Here is a 27,683-nt window from a genome sequence, read left to right as displayed (position 1 = left end):
GTTTTCCCCACCAATAACGTTCATCTTACTATTCCTGCCATCCCGATTTCCGCACGCCCTATCCAAATTGCCCTGTTGCTCTTCTTGAAAGTAGTGGAAAATTTTTTATAGTAAGTGTTGCACGCTTAAACTCTTCAAAACTCTCTGCAACACGTAAAGAAACCTCTTTCTACAGTGAGCCCCTTTCTACCCGATTCCACTACAGTGTTTTCCACAGTTCTACGCCTCCCTTTATTTTGCGTGGAGCATATACGGTGCACCGTGCCCTGAATCCGTTCATTGGTAGTTCCATTGTTCAACTTTGAAAGGAGCTTTCTTTAATTCCCTTTTTTCCTTTCCCAGTTCATTACTATGTATTTTGGTCTTCTTACACACGCCACAGAAGGAACAGCAGGCAAGGCCCGCTATGGAAGGGGCAGCACCTGCATGGATAACATAGGGGACCTGCAGAGAGAGGGCACTTCCAAGAACCTTACCTCTGTAGAGTAGCACGTTGCAGTACATGCACAATACTATGCCCTTTGCTCGGTAAAAGTCTGTAGCACAGCATATGGTCTGCAAGGATGTTTTAGAGCTCCTCTGCCCTACAGAAGTGCCCCTGTTGTTGGCCCAGCAGATGTGGAAAATGCTGTACATTAAATTACCCTACTGCAGTATTGTTGGAAGGGCAGTAGCCTGCCCACTAGTCTCTTGTGCTTCCTTTTAAGTTGGCGTCACATGCAGTACAAACACTTCATGCTATGCCATTAGCCGTAGGACTAGCATTCACAGAGATGCATGAATTCTGAAATACAAGAATGCTTACAGCAACGCAAAACACAGCTTCATTACGTGGAGCAGGAAGATAATTATTCAGCATGACCCATGCAGCTACAATACTTTTCTAACCACTACTGACATTGTTTGCACTCCAAAGATTCTGCTGTTTGCTTACTTGCCTTTACATGCACTATTTTGTGTGTGACCAAGCCGCACCAGCTTTGTCATTTTGCAGACTCACTACAAACTGTCACACCTGCAGTTACATGTTTTCTTCAACTGTACAACCTGAAGGTGACCCCTTGACCCTTTCCATCACAGTGCTCAGTGCAGAGATGCTGTTTCTGTTTCATGGGTCATGGAAGGGCAAGCAGTACATCAATCAAATGAATGTGACATTTAACACGCCCAGGTTACACTGGAAGTTTTTGTTCCTTGTTTACCAGTGGGCCTCATACAGCAAAGCGTGATGCAGCCATACATTGGTAGGTTTACACAGCCACACACGTAGTCAGAAGGAATACTTCAAATGCGGTAGCCTACCGTATGAATTGGTAGGGCTGGCGACAGGGGCAGTGTTACCAGCACACAGAGGATGGCCTACGCATGGGTATAGCTGTACAACAGATACATGTGCGCTGTCACAACTAATTAAAAGTACATTAGAAGATGCGGCCATACAGCCACTAATGGAGTCCTACGGATACCTGCAGTGTGATTGCACATACACTGGCCAGGTGCAGTCTCCCTAGGAAACGTCCATATTGCTCACCTCTAGTCATCTCGGACAGTACTGTGCGGCACAGATTCACCATGCAATGTTAACACTAAAAGAAAAACCACTAAAACACTCACCAACACTTACCATGTACATCTGTAATTGCTAAAATACACCAACACTATTAGGAAAAGGAAGGGGTAGCACAAATGGATACATACATCAGAGAATTTGGCCTTTCCACAAGTTCATCATGAGGGTAGCCAAGGAATCAGTCACAAACCGTTGTTAATGGGACGTTATGGTTCAGTTGCAGTACCAAAATCCTATAATCTTTACAGAAAACACTATGCTAAAGCAACGTTCCGGTTACAGTGCCCTACTAAAAACCTATGGAATTCACTAACAAAAAACATTGTTAAAGGGAAGTTATGGTTAAGTGGCACTACTACAAACCTATCCCCTTTACTGAAAAAACTATGCTAAAGGGAGGGTCTGGTTATAGTGGCCTACTAAAAACCTAACAAAATCAGTGAAAACACATTGGTGAAGGGATGTTATGCTTCAGTTGCCCTAAAAACACCCTTGCAACTTCAGTGCAAAAACCTTTGTTACAGGAACGTTACAGTTACTTTGCACTAACAACAACCTATTCATACTATGATTACAAGTAAAATTGAAAGACCCCAGAAATTCCTCATTTATGGTAAGCTAAGCAACCATAACTCGTGCCACCTCTGTGCACTGTTAATACTAACAACCATGACATCAAAGATGACATCACAAATGTCATTGATGATATCACTGATGACATCACATGTCTGCCTCCCTCTTTTTTTGTTCACTGACATATGTAGGGCAGGTGGTTTTCTACACCGACTGTCAGGAAGTAAACATTGAAAAGGTACTATGTCTGTAGACCTTACTCTTCTCATATGTTCCTACACTACTTTCCTAAGGGTTCCGTCACAGCATATGGTACATATACATAAGGGAAAAAAGCAGGCCTGAAACACAGCAATCATTTGTGTGCATGTAAATAAGCAGTTACATTATGAACACTTTCTGGTAACACTGCTGCTTTTTTGCCTACTTTACTTTCCCTTTATATGGGCTTATTTGTGTCCGTTGTGGTCTCTTTATGTTGTGTGTGTAGTAGTGCAAATATGTAGTAAGTGAGGCGTTATTAACTACTTATTAAATGTTTCACAGTATGCAAATCTCGGACACTAAAGCATTCATCAGTTTACTATCCAACATGGCAAAAATGTGCTTATTGCACCTCTATGGTTCATTCTGCTGAGAATGCCTACGTTTCTTCATGAATTGTTCCTATACTGGAAAAACTCTGTACTACAATGATGTTTACAGAAATGCATTGTGTAATGTGTAGAGGAGGTCCCAAATAAACCCTGCACGCCAATCGTCCATTCTGAAGTACCAGGAACGTTCTCACCGAGGTATGTGACATATTACGAGCAAATAAACCAGCATAGAGACGCAGTAGGGCTCTGTCCAGTACCTATCAGAAGAACAGCACCTGTTGAAGTACAGATACCCAGAAAACCTTGGACATTAAGGTATCCATTAAGAAAACCCTATCAACAAATGAAACGAAATGAAGATCGCATAAGTACAGTCCTGGAAAAAAACATAAAGGACTTAATAGAAGATGAATGGTGACGTCACGAGGGCCCGCACTGACTTGCAGATAGAAGAAATGACAACCAGAGAATGCAGCAAAGAGACGAAATGCCATGAATAAGGATATAGTGAACTTAAAGTAAAAGAATGATGTCAAAATATAAGAAGTTTAAGCTCTAAGCAAGATGAAGATATTTGACCAGTTTACACCTGTAAATATGCTTGGAACTGCAAGAAAGCTAAGAAAACAGTGTGGCTTGCTATGCTTAGTAGAAGAATAGTGCGTCAAGTGCCATTATACATAATCTACCTAAAATAAAGCACATCATTATAAGTATATTTCTACTTTGCACAAGAAGCAGAATCAACCCAGGTTACTAAAGGCCACATGAGAAAGCTTCATATTTATCAAAAACGAGAAGAGACAGCTGAAACGAAACTCAGCAGAAGCGACTTGTGCCAGGAGAGCCAAGGTCATACCAATAGAAGAAACAAACAGTAGCTATATCTAATTAAAACTAAGAACAGAATATCCTGCCTCTGAAAGGTCGAGATAAGGAGGCAAAGGCATGTGGCGGGTGAAACAAAAATCAAATACTCAAATTGATGGAAAAGAAGCAAATTCACGGTGTCCGAATCACATGACCAGCCGAGCAAGAAAGAACGAGGGTTCACATCTACACATGGCACCTGGCCAGATGAAGAACGTTTTCCAGACAGAAGATGCAGTCTCGAGGCTAACCACAGTGAAATAATTGACACATGGCTACTAAAGTTATAATTGATTGTAACAAGGACTGGAGGAAGGCCGGGTAACTAAGGGGCACCTTGCACCTGGCCGACCATTCTGCATGCTGCTAAGCAAAGTGGAAAAGTATGCATGGGGTTGGTGCCAACCCAATCACAATGGACCAAATAATCAAGGGTCCTATAGTTAGTAGAACCAATGAGACGTCATACTTTTAGTGACGTCTACAGTAGTCATTTTGAAGGAAGGGCTTAGATGCCCATCTGACAGTGTTTACCCAATCCCCTCACTCTGTTACCATATACAGATATAGCACCTTTATTAAAGTTACCTTTTCCTAACCAATAGAATTGCATGTTAACTTTTGAGTGTTACACATCATTGATGACAGGCTTTGAGTATAAATGTTACAAATTGAATGAAGTTTGTTGGAGTTGAAGTGAGAAGGTAGATCGCATCACTGCTGACATCCATAACTCCCCATTTTTTGTACTTGTCATTAAACGGACTCCCTTTGCCAAACCGTTTGAGTTGTCCTTATTGATTGGTGTTGCAGTAATAAATCTGCACCCCCATCCATCTCACGGGTGCTGCTTTCTTGTCATAAATTGCTTCTGAGCAAATTCCGACTCTATGGGTCTGTCGGGGGTCTCAGAGTACACTTGGTAGCAGAGATTGATGGTTATCGATTATCGATTAGAATAAGACACCCATTGACCGTCGACATAAAGTAACTCTAGGTCCTCAGCAATATCACGAGTTCTTTGCCATTCAGCTGAGTAGACTGTGAAGCTCCCCGTAGACAGTGGTAGAGTAAAAATAAAATTTGCTGAATGAGGTCTGAAGGGACCCGTGTTCCCCACATAACCCCTTCCCACTCCTATGGGCAGCTGAGCGGGAGAAAAGCCGGAGAAGACGGTGACGAAGGCGGTGATCTCGAGGGTCCTGAGAGGAAACATGCGAATGGTGAGTTAAAAAGACTAAGGGCCTCATCACAACTTTGGCGGTAACCCTTAAATCCGGCAGTCGCGCTGTTACCGCCGGATTTAAGGGTCTGCCAAATCAGGACTTCGACGGATTTCGCCCCAGCTCTTGGCTGGGGGAAATTATTCCCTGATTATTCCCTTCCCCCTATATATGCATATATAGGGGGAAGGGAATAATGACTCAAGAATAATTCAGTAGATAGAGGAAAAGATACCGGGGAGGACACCCAAGAAGAGAGAGGTTACCGGGGAGGACACCCAAGGAGAGAGAGGATTCGCCTTATTCCTACGCTAATATAGCGGCTAGAAGAATCTTGTATCCAGAGTCCCAAATAAAGGGGAACGAATAGACTACCACATCGATTAAAGACACCGCAAAAGGGATAAGTTTAAACTCCATGTCGGGGTAAAATTAGAGGCAGAGATACATGTGACCAGCTGGAGTTCGTCTAGTCTGTTAATGTCTTTCTTATATGTTGATTGTTGTGATGTCATAGGATGGAACATTTTCCCTCAAGGAACTAGCATAAAAACTGCGCGATTGGATATTTGGCAGGTTGTAGAAGGCAACCTGATGTTTTTTGAGTAAAGTAGAAGATATAACATTTTGTAGAAAAATCAGGATCGGAGCTTGGGGTGATTGGTGCTCGCTCATATTGTTGGAGTTGTTTAAGTCATGTGAAGCCTTGACAAGCGTCATATGAGGGGAAAGGGAACAGATTTAAGCATGGAGGTCATAACTCCACTAGCACACCTGTGTAAACAGTTGCCGAAACATGTACCTAAGCTGAAAAAATACAGTTAAAGAAACCTGCCACAAAATGTTTATGCTGTGGCCACAGGGCGGGCCCTTATTGAAAGCTGTTTTGCAACACATGATGACATACTTGCACGCCATTCATGGGCAAAAAGTTAGACAAATGCCTAGCAGTTCTAGAGCTTTGGAAAATGTATGAACAAGAGAAGACAGAGGAGACACCAATAGATTGGATACTTAATATATGCACAAAGGGGGGTGAGACACCTACCACGACACTCGCCCCATCTGAAGCAAAGATTCAATAAAATAAAGATGAGGGGTTATACCCACTGAGAGAACTTAAAGCAGCTACAGAGTATAGCAACTCGGCATATGAGTCACCTACGCAAAGTAGTGACAAAAATCAAGGTAAAGATAAAGATAAGGATATCACTGCCACAGTCCCAAGGGACAAGGAGAGATGCGATGACGAAAGAAAGGACCAGACACAGACAAGTGCATCTCTCGACAAGGAGAGAGAAGGTAAAAGATGGAAAGGAAGCGAAGATAGAACTGATGAGATAGCATTCGCAAAAAAACAAATGGATTGTAGGGAAGATTTTATTGAAACTCGATGGCAAAGGCATTGATGATGCGAAACAAAAGGAGAGGCTAGACAATGTATGGAGAAAGAGAAAGAATTGAAAGATGACAGAATAAGGAAAAAAGATAGGCAATGACGAGAACAGTTATATCGTGAAGAGCAAGAAAGACAGCTCGATCGCAAACAGAGAGCAGCCAATGATCAAGACAGACAGAAGAAGCTTAAGTTATAGGAAGAGCAAAGAGTACGAGAGAAAACAATAAAGAGACAAAGGGATGAGGAAATCCGAAGGGCAGATGAACGTAGAAATGAAAAGAAAAAGGAAGAAGATAGGGTCAGAGAAGAGGCGAGGAAGCGCAGAGAAATTGATGACGATGTAGAATGTAAGCGAAGACAGAGAGCACGAGATCTTGAATATCTGGAGAGAGAGGTTAAGAAACCTGAGCCAGTAGTAGATTAGGACGAGATTGAAGAATTCTTTCCTGAGTACGATTCAGTACCAGGCACCTCCAGGGTGAATATTGAAGAGGACTTCGACACCAGAAGCATCGGAGAAACGATCGATAGAATATATGACAAAATGGGGTTAGAACAAATACCCCATGGGGAGGCGGAAGACCCATGGGGAGGGGGGCCTAGAGAGCACTCAGCTTCACGACTCTGAGGACGTCTCCCGAAGTAGTGGGAATAGAGAACTATCCCTGGACAGACTAGAGATAAGTAGGAACTAAGAAGAGGCAATAAGTTGCACAAGTTGGGGACAGACAATGTCCGACACAGAAAGGGAGGAGCTTGAAGAAAAGGAGGAAGAGAGAAGGTGCGAAAGAGGATTCTCAAAGGGGAAAAGGATAAGATGGTCAGACACTAGTGAGTTTGTGGCGAGGGCATCAGAGTTAGCCACACAGTCAGACCGACATGAAGAAGTATCTCACAGTCAGAGGAGGGTGTCTCCACCGCCCTATGTGAGCAGGCTTAGGACATTGCCGGGCAGGCGGCGATGCGGGAATGTTACCCCTGCAATGACAGGAGAACAATGAGAGAAGAGAGAGAGGCCTATGCATCCCAATTTCCATTACTCGAGAAAGGGGGAGCAAGACCACAAAATATTCCATGGCCACACATGGATCGGGAAAATTTGAAAAACAAGCATCCAATGTTGACATCAGGAGCTGGAAAATGGATACATGAGTTAGAAGAAATGACAGGAGGGTACACGTTAGCTATTGGGGATATCAAGGATCTTTTAATCGCCATACTTGGTGAGCGAGCAGACGATGTGTGGACACAGGCACGCTACCCTGGTGTGACCACAATTAATACCACGCATGACGGAGCTCCATTTAACAATTGCAGAGCCGCAGTATGGAAAGTACCACAAGTTCTTTTCCCAGACACTTCCAATATGGGAGCTATAATGGCAAGAAAAATGAAGGAGTCCAAGGATCTGTTGATTTACATTCAGAATTTTCAAGACGCGTGGGTACTCGATACTCATGAATCTTGGGGGAAATCTATACCTGTGTTCTACCATATATTGTGCCAAGGGCTGCCAGAGCCGGTACAGAAACAGCTCAAGAAATTGGTAGGAATCGAGGCTAAACCATGGTCAGAAATACAGCTGACCATCGCACACTATTGCAGGCTACTGCAAGAAATGAATCGCAAAAAGGAAGCTGCACGAAAGGGTGAAGAGGCCAAACTGGTGCAGAACAAATTCTCGAAATATGCTCTTGAGGGAGCCATGATAACTAGCATAGCTGAATTGAGCATGCAACAGGTCAATAATCCACAACAGAATAATCAGGGTAATATGGGATTTTACCCCAGGGGAAGAGGATTTAGGGGAAGAAGATGGCAGAGTAATCAAGGAGGTTTACAGAATAATCAAGGAGGTTTTCAAAATATGCAAATTGGCAATCAAGATAGGTCAAACGGGCAAATGATCAGGCCACCGCCAGTATGTTGGCTGTGTGGATTGACAGGGCACTTAGCTCGCACATGCAGAAATCAAGGCACGATGCAAAACAGCCAAGGAATAGGAACAGGTGTGGCAAATCCACCTGCCTTCACACAACAGGGAGTTGCACAAAATCACACAATGCAACAAGCACCAGGAGTGCAACAAGGCTTGCAACCTCAGAATATGGTGAGTTTTCCACAAGAACAATCCCAACAGTCACCGAGGCAACTGTCACAGACAGGGATTACAGGACAGGCTGTGAACCCTGGAATGGGAAGTAACACTGGGAATTGGGGAAATCCATCAGCACAAGGTGGGTCAAAACTATATATGGACTAGGACTGCTCAATGAGAGCCCTGATGTGTTCTATCCTATCAGTAACACTGCACCCTCACCGGAAACCTAGGGTGGATGTCGTTATAGGGGATAAAGAATATTCCTTCTTAGTTGACACCGGCGCAACACGTCTGTGCATACGTGAAGGCAAGTTTTCCTTGTCCGGCAATGCCATAAATACTCAGAGTTTCACAGGAGCTACAAGTTGTGTTCCCTTCACAAATGCACTTCCAGTCTACATAGGAGAATGTGAAATGTATGTGCCTTTATTATATTCACGGCAGACCCCAGTAAACATTTTGGGTCGAGATCTAATGACAAAGTTAAATATGACAATCTCATTCACGGAGGAGGCATAATATGTTCAACTCCAGGAATGCACTATTCAAACATATGCAAAATTATTAGAGCATACGCGGAACACACAGCTATGAGGGCTACACCATTAGAGCCCGAAATATTTGCTTATGGAATACGTGTGCTAATGGCAGGGCTGCCAGGCCTTGCAGACAAAATCATGAGGACCCCAGATGAATTTCTATTAAGACCAAGAATACTGATTCATGAGGAAAAGGGACAATGATGATTCAAACATCTGCAGTACGAGGGAGAGTGGCTTTGATTGATGGTTAGGATGATGAAGGCCGGCAATGGTGCGCAATAATCGCCATTGAAGAAGGATATCGATTGACTGACGTTACTGATGACGATCTGTTTGAAGAACAAGCAGATATGGGAGAGACAAAAGTGGAGGTGAGTCTCACCTTTTGGGTGAGAATGATCAAAAGAGAAGTGCCTCAGAGAATGATGTTGGCACAGAACCATCCTGAATATTTTAATGATGACATGGCCCAAGTGCCTGTCTCAGTATGGACAACAGGCCCCTATGACGTGGGGTTACTGAAAGGAGTTGGAGAGGTGAGAATCAAACTGAAGCCAGGAGACATTCTTCCAAAAGCACAGCAATATCCCATGTCCAGGGAGGCAGATGAAGGAGTTTTTGAGACAATTTCTGCTATGATGGAACAAGGCATCTTAGTGACGTCAGAATCGTCATGCACTACTGTGGTTTATCCGATCAAAAAATCAAAGGGAGGGTCTTGGAGGCTAATCCAGGATTTACGCCCAATAAATAATATTGTTGAGGCTGAGTTCCCTTTAGTCCTGAACCCGGCTACAATTTTGTGTAATATACCTGTTAAGGAAAAATATTTCATGGTGATTGACTTGAAAAATGCATTTTTCTCAATCCTGTTGCACCGTGACTCACAATATCTGAGGTCATTCACTTTCAGGCAGATGAGTCTGAAAAGCATGAGGCTACCCCAGGGGTACTGTGAGTCTCCTTCTATTTTGCAGATGGACATAAGCAATATTGCATTAGAAAGTGGTGTCCTGCAATATGTGGAAGAAGTTTTAATTTGCAGCATGACAGAGGAGCAATGTAGACATGATTCTATCCAGCTATTGATCATATTGGCTGAGAAAGGATATAAAGTTGACAAAGAGAAGTTACAATATTGTCAACAAGAAGTGCTGTACATAGGCCGACTGATCTCACATGATGGGAAAAGAGTTACCCCAGAAAGAGCTGAAGCCATACTGAACATGGCTAAGCCACACATAATACAACAGATGCAGAGGTTCTTAGGCCTGTGCAACTATGTCAGGGCATGGGTCTTCGACTACAATTCTTACACCAAGCCTTTGCTTCAGGCCTTAAAGAAGGCCCAAGTGACGAAAGAAAAAATTGAATGGTCGGAGACCATGGAGGAAGGATTTGCTGAAGTCAAACAAGCTATTTGCACAGCACCAGTTTTGGTGATTCCCAATTATGCAGAGGAATTTAACCTGTTTTCACACACCAATGGCAGCGTTATGACGGAAGTGCTCACACAGAGAACCACGTTGGGATACAAGCCACTCGCATATTATAGTGGAAATTTGGACCCAGTGATGAGAGGCCATTTCCCATGCGAACAATGTCTAGCTGCAGCAGCGTTTGCCATTGAGAAGGCTACAACCATTGTAATGGGATGCACAATGACGTTGTACGTCGAGCACTCACTATTTTCATCCTAGAGAAGCCTAAGGGCATACTGACATTTCGGAGAGCTTCTGCTTATGAAGTGATCATATCGAATCCTTCAATTAAGGTAGTACGATGCAAAATAGTGAACCCAGCTATGTTCATAGCAGAGCCAGTCACTGAAGGAGAGCCAATAAATGACTGTGCGAACTATGACAAATTCTATGACAAAATACCCAGAGTAAAAGAAAATGCTTTGGCAGAAGGAGAAAGTGTCTTTATTGATGGTTCTTTGAGAATCGATCAAAACGATGGGCAAAGATAAACAGGTGTCGCTGTAATGAAACACAACCACAAATGGAGAATTTTGACTACTCCTTAGCGCGCGAATACCATCTCATTACTCAGCGCAGGCTGCAGAATTATTGGCGTTGATACTCGCCATTGAGAATCACGCAGACCAGGAAGTAACAGTGTACAGTGACTCCGCCTATGTGACATCCACAGTGCACGCAGGCTTAGTGCGCTGGAAAAGGAGAAACTACCTCCGAGCAGATGGCACACCAGTGCAGCACGCAGCCTTATTTGACATGCTGATCAAGGCACTACAGCTCCCAGTGGACATAGCGGTCATGAAATGCGCCACCCACACAAAAGGGACAGATTTTTATCTCATGCGGAAATCAAGCAGCAGACACGGAAGCCAAACGTTTGGTATCCAAAATTGAAATGATCATGGAAGTGGAAGTCACCCATAGAAATGAGAGGATGATGTTTGCACGTACCACACCTGAAAACTATAACAATCTAGGACAAACAAGGTTGATGGAACGCCAAGGGGAGGCACCACAGGAAGAGAAAAAATCTGTGGAATGGCGAGGGTGTTCTTTAAACCCCTCAGAGAGCTTGTGGCGACAAGACAGCACTGGTAAACCGTTAATGCCTATAGCCCTGTTAAAAATAGCACTGGAACAGTTACACTACCCAGCACCACTGTTCCCTCTAAGCTGTGCACATGTGCGCTTGCCCAGCTTCCTCCTGCGTGCCTCCCAGACGATTTTTAGCAGCACACACAGACAATTCTCACCTATTCAAAAATATTTAATAAAGCACATGCTACAGCAATTAATTGAAATTTACGTTCTCTTAAATTAAGCAACTAGTCTTGATATTCTTCTAATTTCCGTTACACTACTATGCAAGGGTGACCGTACACACCTAAAATCCCTAATAGCAAAATACACACATAAGAGGTTAAATACTAATATGAAAAACTGGCTCAATGAACAGAAGAATCTAACCAAGATATGCCTGCACACATTAAACAAATGATGTTCCCTCCCCACCTGCGACTCCTAAGCTTGAGTCTACCACACTTTGACCATATGACTCTAACTTCTGCCCCAGAACACATTAGGATAGTGACGGACAACCTTGACTCCTCCTCATTTGGCTCTGTGAAAGGGTAACAGACATTTTCCCCACATCCACTTCTTTTATGTTTGTTGTAATATGAATGATATGAATAATATGAATAACGTTCACGTGCCAGAATTTCTCTTACTCATTGTGCCTTACTAAAAGCATCACCCACACGGTACAATCGAACTAAGAGGTAAAATATCAGATACTGACTGTAAGTAAGTAGGCTACCCGGATGTGTAACCTATCCAATACTTCCTTTTCTTTGTACATATGTCCAGCATGTGCTTTGAAGCAGTCCCCTTGCCAGTTAACACATTATAAAACTCAAATATTAATTTGCCCTGTAAGAATTTTGAGAAGACAAATGTGATGCTCAGCGTCTCCTACTTTAGCATTACTAACATAACCCCATAAGTAGACAGCAACATTGCAATATCATTTACTTTGCCTACAAGGGATAATGGGTATGGACTATACCTGGGATTACTCGTCCATAGTATCATGGCACCGGATATTCAGACAGGAGAATGATTTCACACAATCTGCCTAATTTCCAAGTGTTCAGAGTACCGTTTGACATAGACCGTCAAAAACAGTTTCACTGAGCACTGTGTAATCCTACACAATGGTAAATGTTAGGGGTACGTTGCATCTTGTATGCACTGCAAAAGAATTGTGTACGTGCAGAGTCATGACATTCTTAAAATACACATAATATGTTGAGGCATTAAATATGCCTTGCTTGCAATGTATTGTAGGTCTGCAAATATCCCAGTGAGTGTTTACTGCTACAATCCCTCACTTTTTACAGTGCTCTATCAACTTGCATTGTAGGCGAGCACAGGGGCTGGGCAAGGGTATGGGCGTAAGAGCACAGGTCATCACTCCTTGCGGGTGAATAACAAAGCAGCACATTTCAAAAACCAAGTCAGAAGTTTCGGCAGTACACCAAAGGAAATGTGTTGCTTCTTTGCTAACGTATAGTAAATTCTAGAACCCGTCTATCTTTCTATACTCAGCTGCTGAGGTCTTTTCAATATAACCATGTGCTCTGCATAGTCTCTAGCATCTCCCGCTATCTTGTTCAACTCCTAACAAAGAATTACAGAAGAGGGATCCATACTTACTGACAAAGGGACTCAATCTGTTCTATCTCTTGAGATTTGATGCCATTAACTTAAAAGGCATCTATATTTGATTTTCTTACATAGGGATCCATAATAAACCTCAATAAAACTCTTGTTTAATGTGTCTAGGCTTTGGTTTGGAAGGATGGGCAAAACTATAGACTACATTATGTTCCCTGTTATTTCACTTTCTATGTCAGGGTTACAAGCAATGCTCTAATAAGATTTTGCTCCCCACTTGGAGTCAAATGATTTTTCAGGGTGTAAAAAAGTAATTAGCTTTGCTAATAGGGATACTTTCTGCTTATTAAAAGTGGTTATTCCCCTTCAAATTCCTGTTTAGTTCAGGAATTAATATTATTAGAGTTACTTCCTTTGCCACTGCTCTACTGGTCACTAATTCGAAACAATATCAGTGGAGCTTTGTGGGTTGAAGCAAAAAAATGTCCATTGTTTCTCATTTTTTTGTTGGGCACATTTTCATATTTAGGGAGTACACATGGATGGTGTTTGTCTCTTAGCTGTAAGGCTGGTGTTACCAATACCCAAAGATCAATCAACTGTGGATAGTAAGCAGAGGTACAGGAATATTTGATCTTTATATACTGAGGTGCAGTTATTCTGATGCAATTATCATCCTTACACAAATTATTAGAAGCATGTTCTCTTGGCCCTTGAATTACTTCATTAAAGTGGCACTTGAACTCCTATCGCATGTTTTTTTGACACATTGCTTTTAGTTGCCATTAATCCATCGGCAAATGTTGTACCATGTCTGAATTTCTTGACAGCAACATCCGTTTATGACGAAAGCTATTTGTGTTTTGTATTACACATGAGTGATTTTCCAGTGGCATGAAATGTTTGCAAGGTACTGTGGCAGATGTTGAAGTGTTGACTGGTTGATGAGTTTTCTGTTTAATCACATATGACATATTCTATTTTAGCCTATGTGTTTGTAAAAAAGTGTTGTAAAATTTGTCAAGAATTGCAGTGGCAGAGAAGAAGAAATTCCTTTCCAAACTCTCTTCTGCAACGGTAGTTTACTAAATACCACTAAATATGCATGCTCCAAATTGTCTTACCTCATTAGTCAGTTGCACACATGGAAAATAATGTACGCACAACAGCAAACCTGTTCCGCACATTGAGAAAAATAATTAGAGGGAATATTGCCCAGCGCACATGAGAAAAGAGAATCTAGCAGCAACGCTCGCAGAAGACTGGTTCATACCGAATTTAAACAAGCATGTTACATTTTTTATAGTGAACTGTATAATCTTCCAACAATTCACAGCTGGGCACATATTAAAAATAATGATAGGAGTCATCCCAAGGCCAAGGCCTTGCCTGTCGATTACGTCAACATGATTCAAGTATGTAATAGGTACAGATACTTAATTGTTGTGGTGTGTCCATTCTCTACATGGATAGAAGCAGGTATATGCACACACCCAGACTCTACCTGTGCGGCCACATTTTTTGTAAGAGAGGTATTTCCCAGGGGGGGTTATGTGAAGTCATGAGATCAGATAATGGGGCTCACTTTGTAAATGAGCTTTTCGAACAGATTAGCTTGCTGCTTGTTATAAAGCACAAGTTCTCGTTGGCGTATCATCTGCAAGGTAACAGGATATGTGAGAAGCTCAATGGCTTATTAAAGGAAAGGATAGCCAAGTTGAAGCCTACTCTAAGAAAGGGATGGTTACATTGCCTTCCCTTGGCACTGTATGCACTCAGGAATCAACTTGGTTCCGACCATCATCTTACGTTGCACGCAATAGCCACGGGAAGAAGAATGTGCACTCCGTTGACACCCCGAGATAGAGCTAGATGTGATGCCCAGTCAACAGGAGAAATCTTAGTGTCTGAAATGCATAATTACCTGAATTGCATGACATCTTGCCTTACTGTAATCTCAGACCATCTACAGCGATGAAGAAAAGGGTGCAGGGCAGCACAGAACACAGGAGATACTACTACAGGCACTGCTCAAGGACTTTGTATACCATCCATTTTCCCTGGAGATACTCTCCTGGTAAAGAACCATATGAGAAAACGGTGGGACGAGCCAAGATTTAAAGGTTCCTTTACAGTGGAAGACTGCACTCCTTCCACAGTGAAGCTACAAAGTAGAAGAGCTTGGATTTTTCTGGCCGATGTCAAACCCTACATTGGAGATGGTCCCCTGCCTGAACCCCAGTCCGAGGAGACTACGAGCGATGGGGAAGAACCACTGCATTTGCAGACGAAATCTATGATGAGGAAAAAGGACGCATGAGCAACAACAAAGTAAAGACAAAGGAACTTTTGTGAGATAGTTGTGGTTCCACTTTGGACATTCCTCTGAGCAAAAAAGAGGACAAGTACAGATAACCTGGACACTCCGTGCATCCTAGTTGCAGGGTGAAGAAGACAATTGCACGTATAATCCACAACATAGTCTGTCACTGGTGGGGAGGCTCATAAGTATCACACACTTTCTTCAAGTTCCTGAAAACAAAAAGATCATAAGGAGGCTGCTTGCTGTGATCACCAAGCAATTCCTCCTGCTTCCTGAGGAAAAGTCAAATGTCCCAAGCAAAGATGTAAGTAAATGAGCTTGTCAATACATTGTTCTTTTGCATAATCGAAGACTGTCCAAATCTTGTCGGGAGAACGACAGACGTGCTCACGTTTCTTTGAGATCCAGCAAATACATAACATCTAAGCAGACTCCTAAATAACATTGTGGCACAGCGAGTAGTGCGCTCGTTTTGACATCCGTGTAGAGCTTGCTAACGGAGGTTCGAATCCCGGCAGGGCCAAACTCAGCCTTTCATCTTCCGAGGTCGATAAATGAGCACCACACACTGTGGGTAATAATAAGCAGTGCTCAGATACCTGAGTGTTTGTAGCGCTATATAAATGCTAAATTATTATTAATTAATATTATTGTTTTACTGTCATTAACGATCAGAACTGCATTTTTTATTGATGCACAAAGCGTTCCTATTCCAGTGCACCCACCTAATGATGTGCGCATGAAACTTACGAAAGTATCCATACATAGTCATTCCAGTCCCTAGACGATCTGATGGTGGAGTGAATGAACTTGAGATGAACGTGATTAGCAATGACACACACACACACACACACACACTTGTGGTAACAGACAAATCGAAAAGCCAGAGACAGGGTTGGCAAAGTATGAATGTGACAAGATTACTGATGACCACACACATGCAAACATTGAATGCACATACACCAGGCCTAGTGTCAATGACTGTGGAACCACAATCTGAGAGATTATTTATCATGAGAAGTCCTGCTGCAAGTAAACCAAAGAGACACATGGGAAAAGCTGAATTAGTGGAGAAACAAAAGAAAGTAGAAAAGAAGCCTGCAGGAATAACATTAATGGACATTTTCCCGATACAGCACTTATAGAAATGAAGACAATCCAAGAGAAGATTGGCCGTTTATTGCCAGAGCCAGTAAAATACAAGAGGAGTTGGAGAATAAACCCACAGAGACAGCATTGACAAATCCATATGTTCCAGTGAAAGGGACAAGTACAAGTTCCACAATACACCCATATACAGGACCAATGCCAGCGTGGATATGGGCACTCCTAACCAGAAAGAAAGGTATATAGGAGGACAAGGAAAAGGCTGCCAGACTGTTTTCTCAAATGGCGCAGAGGAGAAGGCCTGCATCATGGACCGGGATACCTAAGGATCATCCAGTAGGAAAGAGCCATATAGATGCATTCAGGGATGTAGTTATAGCAAACTACAGGAAAACATTAAGAATCAAGAGAAGCATGCATGGAGATGATAGTGAATTAAACGATTACTTGAACAGCAGAGCACATTTGGGAAACAACATTTGGTACCAGCACATGAAAGAATTTGCAAGACAGAGTTCAGAAGGGGAATGCTTTCTTTGCGCACTCCTACTATACAGCATGGGGAAGTCCAAGATCTCCATAGCTGTACAAATTGATGTCCAGACAGAACATTGTCTTTCACACATAGCCATGTGCAAACCCAGAGGCCAGTTCATAGGTAGTGATGCCTCACTAAAATGGGCATCTGAAACAGCCTATCCCGATGAAGATGATTATGTTCAAGACATTAAGACAAGAAATAGAGATCAAACGAGAAATCACGTGATCAGGTACGAGAAACCTGGAGTAAAAAGAGTCAAAATAAGATGGGAAGTAAATCAGAAACTAAATGTCCAAGGAAAAACTTGTGAAGAAGCTCAAAGTTGGAAGAACAGAGACCAAATGCAGATGTGGGGAACAGTGCTTTCACCACATGGATGGGAAAAAGGAGTAGTGATTTGCAGGGCATGGATGGTCCTCGGAGCCTGCAAAGAAGCAATTGAAAATTCACAAAGGCTATGCCAACCATTGTGGCCAAAGCTTGAAAAACTATTGACATGGGACGAAGACAGAGGCGGACCCTTACTGATGGTACAACTGGAAAGCTCAAAATTGTGCTTCAGAAACAATGGCACAAGAAAAATGGGAGGGAATCAGAATTATGGATGAATCTTTGATGCCCCAGACATGGAGCACGGAACTTCAGTAATTATGGATCACTATTGGGCATGTGGATCCAAAGCATACATCAGACTGCCAAGAAACTCGGGAGGCATATGTACAATAGTGAATGTCCACATTACAGCATTGGTGATCCCGAAAGGCGGCTTGAATATTGACAGTTTCCCAAAGGCAGATGCACACCTGAGGAAAAAGAGATCTGTGGAACTGAGGACTCGATTGAAGAGAGAAAATTACTTCTCTGCCAAATCTGAAGAAGCCTTTCACGCAATCCCATATGTAAACAAACTGTTTAGCCTCACCTCATCAGTGTTTGTGACAATCCTCATGCCAAGATTCGAGGTTGGATCAAATACTAAATGGTGACAGATAACCAGATGGGAGTTAATGCAGACCATCAACAAAACCATAAAGGGATTCAATGCAATCAAGGAAGAGTTAACAGCCATCCGACTGATGACTCTCCAGAACAGATATGTACTTGACATGATCACAGGTATGGATGGAGGAGTTTGTGGAAAAATCGGAGAATCATGTTGCACATTTACACCTTCTCACGATGAGGAAAGTTGAACTCTAGCATAAGCCATAGGTATGCTGACAAAACTGCAAAACCAGATGATTGATGAGACGGACGAAGTTGGTGATGACAGCTGGTTTGGATCACTATTCTCATGGGTTCCACAATGGATGGCAGATGCATTCAAGTTTCTGGGAGCCCTGCTAGTTATGATATTGCTAGGATTTTGAGTTATTAAGATAATAAAGTCCCAGTGCCAGAAAACTGAAAAGAAAGCCATAGGGATGAAGATCATGATTTGATGTCAAGCCAGGATGGAAGCCCAAATACCTGACTGATAAAGAAATAAGAGACTTTGTGAAATCTAGCATTCTTGTACCTGAGAGAACAACATTTCTCTATCCCAGGAAACATCAAAACTATGTGGGAAGATGGGTGTACTGCAGCCCAAATGGACAATGTCAACTGATGACATGGAATAAAGACGAACATGTAAGGACAGCAGGAAGCCTGAAAGGAGTCATAAAGATATGGACTCCGAAGACACACTTCTTCAGACCATCATGTACAGATCCAGAAGATGAAGAAAGAATGAACCCAGGCGATGAAGTAAAGGTGAATACAGAAGAACCGAGTAAAATGAATCCAAAGACGGAAGTGAAAGTGGTCGATGAATCGCCCATAGGGGAGAGTGTAGAAGAGGTCCCAAATGAAGCCTGCACTCCAATCGTCCATTCTGAAGTACCAGGAACGTTCACACCGAGATATGTGACATATGATGAGCAAATAAACCAGCACAGAGCCGCAGTAGGGCTCTGTCCAGTACCTATCAGAAGAACAGCACCTGTTCAAGTACTGATACCCAGAAAACCATGGACAGTAAGGTTTCCATTAAGAAAACCATATCAACGAATAAAACAAAATGAGGATCGCCTAAGTACAGTCCCGGAAGAAACCAAGAAGGCCTTAATAGAAGATGAATGGTGACGTTACGAAGGCCCGGACTGACTTGCAGATAGACGAAATGACAACCAGAGAATGATGAAAAGAGGCAAAATGCCACGAATAAGGATATTGTGAACTTAAAGTAAAAGAATGATGTCAAAATATAAGAAGTTTAAGCTTATGCAAGATGAAGATATTTGACCAGTTTACACCAGTAAATATGCTTGGAACCATAAGAAAGCTAAGAAAACAGTGTGGCTTACTATGCTTAGTAGAAGAATAGTGTGGCAAGCACCATTATACATAATCTACCTCAAAATAAAGCACATTATCATAAGTATATTTCTACTTTGCACAAGAAGCAGAATCAACCCAGGTTACTAAAGGCTACACGAGAAAGCTTCGTATTTTGCCAAAATGAGAAGCGACGGCTGAAACGGCTGAAACGAAACTCAGCAGAAGCAACTCGTGCCAGGAGAGCCAAGGTCATACCAATAGAAGAAAGGAACAGTAGCTACATCTTATTGAAACTAAGAACCGAATAGCCTGCCTCTGAAAGGTCGAGATAACAAGGGGAAGGCAGGTGGCGGGTGAAACAAAAATCAAATACGCAAATTGATGGAAAAGAGGCAAATTCACGGTGTCTGAATCACGTGACCAGCCGAGCAAGAAAGAGCGAGGGTTCACATCTACGCATGGCACCAGGCCAGATGAAGATATCAGAACCTTTTCTAGACAGAACATGCAGTCTCAAGGCCAACCACAGCGAAATAATTGACACATGGCTACTAAAGATATGATTGATTGTAACAAGGACTGGAGGAAGGCTGGGTGACTAAGGGACATCTTGCACCTGGCCGACCATTCTGCATGCTGCTAAGCAAAGTGGAAAAGTATGCATGGGGTTGGTGCCAACCCAATCACAATGGACCAAATAATCTAGGGTCCTATAGTTAGTAGAACCAATGAGACATAGTACTTTTAGTGACGTCTATAGTAGTCATTTTGAAGGAAGGGCTTAGATGCCCACCAGACAATGTTTACCCAATCCCCTCACTCCGATACCATATACAGATATAGTATCTATATTAAAGTTATGTTTTCCTAACCAATAGGATCGCATGTTAACTTTTGAGTGTTACTCATCATTGATGACGAGTTTTGATTATAAATGTTACAACTTGTATGAAGTTTGTTGGATTTGAAGCGAGAAGGAAGATCACATCACTGCTGACCTCCATAACTCCCTGTTTTTTGTACTTGTCATTAAACGGACTCCCTTTGCCAAACTGTTTGAGTTGTCCTTATTGATTGGTGCTGGAGTAATAAATCTGCACCCCCATCCATCTCACGGGTGCTGCGATCTTGTCTTAAAGTGCTTCTGAGCAAACTCCTACTCTGTGGGCCGGTCGGGGGTCTCAGAGTACAAATGAATTATGTATCTCATGATAGTTCTCTCAATGACCTCTGATAGTTTCCTCCCAACATTGTATTGACAATCCCTCGTGGAGGCTTTTCATGAAAGGTAAATGCACATGGATTGTCATCAGTGATGTCATCATTGACATTTGTGATGACATCTTTGATGTCATGGGTCTTAGCAGTGCACATGGGTGGTGCGAGTTATGGTTGCTTATCTTACCATAACTGGCAAATTTCAGGGGGTTTTCAGTTTTACTTGTAACCATAGTATGGATAGTTTGTTGTTAGTGCAAAATAAATGTAACATTCATGTAACTAAAGTTTTTGCACTGAAGTTGCTAGGTTGTTCTGAGGGCAACTGAAGCATAACGTCCTTTCACTGAATTTAATAGGTTTTTAGTAGGCCACTGTAACCAGACCCTTCCTTTAACACCGTTTCTTCAGTAAAGGGGATAGATTTGTAGTAGTGCAATTGAACCATAACGTCCCTTTAACAATGGTTTTGTTAGTGAATAATATATATGTTTATCTTAAAGTCACTGATGCCACTGAACACCATCAGTTATAATATTGCTCTCAGCAACTTATTGCTCATTCCATGTTTTTTGGGTGAATTGAAATTATGTCCTGCATCCACTGAGATAGAGCCCACACCAGCAAATCTGGTGACTGAGAGGTAGAGTCACAAATATATGCACTGGAACAAACGAGAAGAAAAGCTGTGAGCACCTCAAGTCTGCACCTGCATCCTTATACAGTATTCAGAAAGCCATAAATAGGTTTCAGAAAGACTTCCTCCCTTTGCAGCTCAGAGATGCTGAAAGGCTGATCAGCTTTTTATCCATCCGAAGCTGATACGATCAGTATAATTCAAATGGATAATAGCACCACGTCTTGTGCGCATCCCCACACAGCTGCAGTAAAGTGGCAACAAGCCAAATACTGTTGAAAAACATTTGATCATTTCAGTGGGGAAAGTCATTACACCGATATCTGCAACATGCAGTAAACTCAGTCTGCACATTTAAGGCCCGATTCATGGAACGTTTTCCCATGGGATTGCACCATTATAACTTCAGGCCCTTGATTTTAGTTGCTCTTATTGAAGGTGGGATGGAGAGAATAAAACGCTGGCGAGCCTGCAGTCAGATAGAAGTTGCTTGTGCCACGCCAAATGCCCCCAAACAGAACATTTAGTATCTGTCTCACTTATAAGGTTTAATGGTGCTAGGATTTAAAGTCATGCCATGCATGGAGAATCTCTGAAATATAAAAATATATTATTTATTTTTTATTTATTGTATTTATTGTGTTTCAGTTCAATTGAACTTTTCACACCTGATACATTTTATAATTTCATCTATAATTGTATGTATTGTTAACTTTATCCCATCACAGCCTATGTTTTCCTATTGCTGTCATTGTAATTGTCCTCTTTGCCTCTTAATGCCTGCGTAGGCAATGTTTACGAATTTACTAACTTTTCAAATGTATACATATATTGGACCACACTGGAGCGCATTACATTCATTGGTGAATTGGACCACACCAGTGTGGATTTACTAATTGTTCAAATTCATTCATATATTGGATCCCTCTCAGATTGGGTTTGAGACACCCCTTAGTAGCTATCCCAATGCGCGCCCTGCAGTCCTGATTGATCCACTTGGAAATAAGGCATGGGAAATCTTACTTGTGTTCCCATTTATAACGGGACATCCAAAGAGTGCATTATGTAAAATTGGTTCTATTTCCTTGCATAAGCTACATCTGGGGACCATTTATCCTGGGCCCAAATGCTTTCAGACTGTTGTCTAGCCCACGTGCAGCAACAGACATCTTCTGTGCATCACCCACTGGAGCAAATCTTGCATAAGACCATCCTGTCCCATATCTCCCATTATTGATATTGATGTCAATAATTTACGCAGCCTTGATCATTTGTGAAGTGGAGGTGCAAGGCAGTGATTATTGACAAGTAAAATGTGCACAAGATCACACAGGGAGTATATAGGTATCAAACAGCATCTGTTGAGGAAACAAGACACATGCTCACTAGCACTAAGGTTGAAGGCAAGATGCAAGGGGATATGGGGAAATAAATTATGATTACAAGGAAAGTCACCGAGTGCCATGCCCAGAAATGCAGCTACCACTACTGTCACCACTAACTTCATATAGGGGACTAGCAATGACATGGTCTTTGAGCTTACACCATTCATGGCATTATTTAAACAAATTAAAGACAATAATCACAACAACAAGTAACACCACCTGGGATGCCACAAACCCTGCTGATCAAACAGGTGCTTGGAAAGGTTGCAAATGGGAGGGGTGGGGGGGGGGTGATTTAGTTCTTCAGACCCTTGATAGAGGACATGCCAGCATAGTGCTTAGAGGAAAGAGAAGAAAACATAGGCATTCACGGAGATGAAGGACAACAGCACACCACACCTAACACTAAACAGGGAAGTAAGGGGGAAAGTCAGGGGGGAGACCAGTAACAGGCTGCTAAATCTCTAGAAGGGGTGTCCGAGGAATCCAGGTCAGATTGCAGAACACAGAAGCATAAAGGAGCTATGCTACACACGTTATGCTGTTCAGGGACTGGAAAGCACTGAAAAGAGTTGGCTCAAAAATAGAGGCATGACCTCCCTCCAGGAAGTTGCAAATACTAATAAGCAGACGCAGTTGAAATTCAACAACTCGAAGAAGGATCTATGAATAGGGAACCAGGGACAAAGAACAAGCAACTCAGACACAGCAGGAACAGTGCACCATTGACCAGCAGGCAAATGAGCAAAGTAATGATGACACGCTCCAGGTGTGGTCAGTGCAAGCACCTTCCAGCCACGCGTGTTCCTTACCCTACACCTACCGCTTTCCTGCACGAGTGTAGATTTAGCAATGGGTATGCCATGCAAGAACGTGTAGTGTTTTGGATACAATCCATACTAGCTGCAAAAACCCCAAAAGGAATCCGGATGGGAAGTTATATACGGCATTCTGTATTCAAGCTTTCGGATCACTACAGTAAGGTGTCATAGATAAAGAATGAAGGTCCAGTAGTGAACAAACCCAAAAGCATGTCCCCAAGTGGTGGGAAGCAGAGTGAAGATAGCAAGTGGTGGCCAAATTCCCCTTCCCATGGCTGCCCTCTAAAGAAAAGCACGAGGGACCTGATGGGTCTCACGCCGAGATTGAGGGCTCAGCAAAGACTCCGCAACTGGGAGCAGTCACTTGTAGTTCCTGGAGGATCATGGCAGGCTAGTGAAATGCTCAGTCCATAGACCTGTAAGCTTTTCATCAGAGAGCATATATGCAGGGAGTTTATCAGGTGCAGGAAGGCTGACACATGGCTCAATAGTTCATGTTGGATACACTGGAGGCTCAAAATCTGAGGTCAGGCAGGTGGCAGAATGTTTCCACGCAGAAGGCAAGCAGGTTGGTAGTGCCTCTGGAGCAGATGGCTGACAACGAGGGGGAAATCTGTGGAGCTAAAGAAAGACATGCATCAGGCTCGGACACTGCAAAGAGTCAATGGTACTGATGTGCATGTCACTGGTGTCCATTGAACCCTAGACAGAAATGCAGCAGGCTCTGGGCTGAACACATGCATTTAGTAGTGGGTACTGGAGGCTACATGGCTGAAGAGACATCTTCTGAAGATCTCTCTGTAGCTGAAGATTTCCATGTCAGAGCTGACTCTGAAGGCATGCATGCTGGAGTCAGCTCTTGCGCTGAAAACGAGCATGCAACCTGCTCTGAGCTCTTGGGGTGAAGGCAAGCTTGCCACAAGCTATGTGATTGAGGAGAGGTGTGCCCAAGACAATTCTGGAGGCTGAATTCAGACAGACTTATCGGAATCTCAGGAACAGAATGCACCTTTCTCCATCAGAACCATCAGTGTGGCTAGAAATAGCGGGATGCAGCAGAATGCTTTCAACAACCATAATATCAGCAGCACTTACTGAGACTATTCTCTGGTGAGCCTGGAACATCTTCATCAACAGGGGAACAGTAAACAATATGCAGCCCCATTTCCCTTTTGAGAAGAAACGCATTCTTGCTTTATTTCCTGAATTCTTTAGGGGAAAAAGAAGCATTATCACTGCCCAAAACCCAAATGTAATCCAGGTAGGAAGTCAAGAGGCAAATGTGGTCTTTGAGCTCCCTAAGTGATGTGCCACAGAATTCGGAAGGCAAATCCAATAGTAATCAGACCCAACAGCACACTCCAGTAAGGAATAGAATTGTGACATCATTTTCACTGCTCGTTCTCTTTTTTTAAATTCTTTGCGTACCCTTTTAAGTTCAGTTCATGTCAAGCTTGCCAACATGCACTCGGGGTTTGACACCTTCAGGTCTATTGCATGTGCCCAATCCAATCCTTTTAATGATGAGGCCTCAATGAGTCGATAGACCAGCCTCAATAGTGGTTCAAGCTTGGAGGTTTTCATGCTGGAGTGGAGGTGTAACGCCTTCAATTTTGCTGCAGGGATGGCACACCTAACTCCAAGTGGATCTCTGCAAAAGATTCCGATCTAATCACTACAAGGAGCCACTTCCATGCCATTCCTTCTAGAGTGTTTAGGCTAAAAGTATCTCAGCATTCCATGATTCTACCCACCATAATAATGATCCTACCATGTTACCAACATTTTACCTTCATGCACTTGGCTCTGACACACCATCTAATCATTTCCCTTCTTTTTTTTATTTTTTATTTTGCATTTAATCAATAAAAGATTTTTACAAAAGTCTTTTCTAATTTTGATAATAAGTTCATACGAGAGTACTTAGGACACCGCTATCGGCTGAATTTTTCTTTCCCAGGTCATTTGCGCAATCTTATCATCAGACTGATCAATATCCGTTTCATTTCCCTTCAACAAACACACATTCCACCTTGGGCCTTGCCCTCAAAATCCTTGTTTTCATTTTATTTTTGAATACACTTTTAGCTTATTGGCAACGCTGATCCCAGCAGGGAGTTCTGGGTGCTGATTGGGTCTGAGCTAGTACCACAATCAGCATCATCTGAATTCTATTTATATGCCAGTTATACAATTTGGGAGGGAATGTGTTTCCTGTATTGATTATAGATGGAATATCCAACAGGAAGAGGTTAAAAGGCAGTAGAGTTAACAAACAGGATATGAACCCTTCGAACTAGATAGGTACAGTCACCACCTGTCCAGACTGTTCTTAGATGACCCTGCTCGTAAGATTTCAAAACTGCAATCATATTTAACCATTCCACCGGCATCCACCATCGGCGCAGGTTAGCCCACAGTTTGCCTCTCCTAGCATTGTCAAATGCCGTTCTTTTCTCAATGAAGCATGCATATAGTGGGATTCATATTAATTTTATACTTGAGTCATTCGATGGTTCAGGGTGGCACAGTTGACCATCATTACTGCCCCCTCACACTTTGAGCGACTTTATTTTAGCAAGAAGGGACAAGATTTCAGTTATCCACCTAGCCTTGTAATTAATTAGAAAATAGTTGCAGGGGTCTGCTTCCTTCCCCTGTTTATGTCCCAGGATCAGGATACTAACACAGCATATTCCATTGCTATATTTAGTATTGGCGGCCAATTTTCAGGAGAAAGTTTTAAAACTGTTGCTGCAAAGCCATGTGGGTATGGGACATGTGAGGGTTTCAGATCTTTAATTGTTGCTAACATTTGAGTTTGTGTGCTTCTATCAGTTTCTCACATTGTGTTTACTGTTATAGTCAATAGTGTGTTTTTTATGAGAAGTCAAAGGGTCTTTAAATGTGCCATAATGAAGTCCTTTCACAAATGATCAGGTATGAGATGGTGTCTTCTAAATGCTAGAATATTGCTCTGTCATAATTCTCCACTGCATTTACCATCCTCTCCCACTGCCCTCTTTCTGTTTATTAGCCCATGTTGCTTTACATTCAGACAGCTGTTTTACATTGCACATCTGCTCCACTTGATCTTACACTCTGCACGCATTTATTCCATTTTCTTTTCTGTGGTATAGCTTCTTTTTTAAGCGGCATGACATATAGTCCTATTTTGAATTAGTTAATGTTATTGTCTTAGAGATATTGAATTGGTGAACCATCTATTGTCCATTATCTGGTCATAAATTGTAAAGTGCTTGTTAGGCACTGTCACGGTCTCCAATAACCAGTGCATCACAATCATCAATATCTTTTTTACCAGGTGCCACTGATCCCAGCTTATCATCTGACCATGGGATTTTTCTTTTTCCCCTTTTTTCCCCAACTGAATTTAGGAGTAAGTTAAAAGTGTATTTTGGCCCACCGGCCATTAAGACTGTGCGGATGGTGCCCATTTGAGGAGCTTAAACATGCCTCAAACAACAATAGATCGACAAATATGAAATCTGTCAGGAAATTCCACCTTAGTAGAAAACGGAGGTGAGCCGCCAGAATGTCCCTCCTAATCTGACCATTTATAGGGCAAGACTCATTTGTCAATATTAGCTGCATTTAACGGCTCCTTTTCCTTAGGTTCCTAGATGGATTACCTGGGGCCTTAGGGCATGGAGCACATCAAACATGCAGTTCTTGGGATAATTCTCAATGTATATTATGCTAAAGTCACCTGTTCACTAAAAGGATCTTTCGAACCAAGAGTCTGTACATACTGATTTGCAAAGACATATGGGGTAATTGGGTGATTGGCAGCATTGAAGAGTAGGGCATGTGATTACAACTCTCACTGTAACCTGAGTCGGCAGCCTGTATTGTAAGGTTTCTGGTTGACAGAACCGCAGCTGCCTGCTGCACATGCAGTATTTCTGGAATACGCAGCAAGATGTTTCAGAATGACCACACATCCCTTTCAAAAATCAAAGTGATGGGCTTGGAAAATGAACTGACCCTAAACATGAGCTTCAAGTCAAAACAAATTTCCATCTGAATGAATCCATTCCCCCGAATTTTGTTCACTGTAAATCGCATATGCAGGCCGATTAAGTGATCTGTCTGCAAAAGGATTGAACTACTGCTGGAACAGTTCATTTGACATCCCTGATAGAAATCAGCACCATCAGAAAACAAGAAGCAATTCCACCAAAGGAAAGGGGGGATTTGGCTTCCTTGGTCTGAGACAATGACATCAGGCGTTGCTATTGCATCCAGTGAAATGTAAACTGGATATCGTC

The sequence above is a fragment of the Ambystoma mexicanum genome, chromosome 1p, assembly GCF_040938575.1.
Source record: "Ambystoma mexicanum isolate Mex_15411 chromosome 1p, UKY_AmexF1_1, whole genome shotgun sequence".
In the NCBI taxonomy this organism is placed as follows: domain Eukaryota; kingdom Metazoa; phylum Chordata; class Amphibia; order Caudata; family Ambystomatidae; genus Ambystoma; species Ambystoma mexicanum.
The sequence above is the reverse complement of the archived record's forward strand: the minus strand, read 5'-3'. Positions refer to the sequence as shown.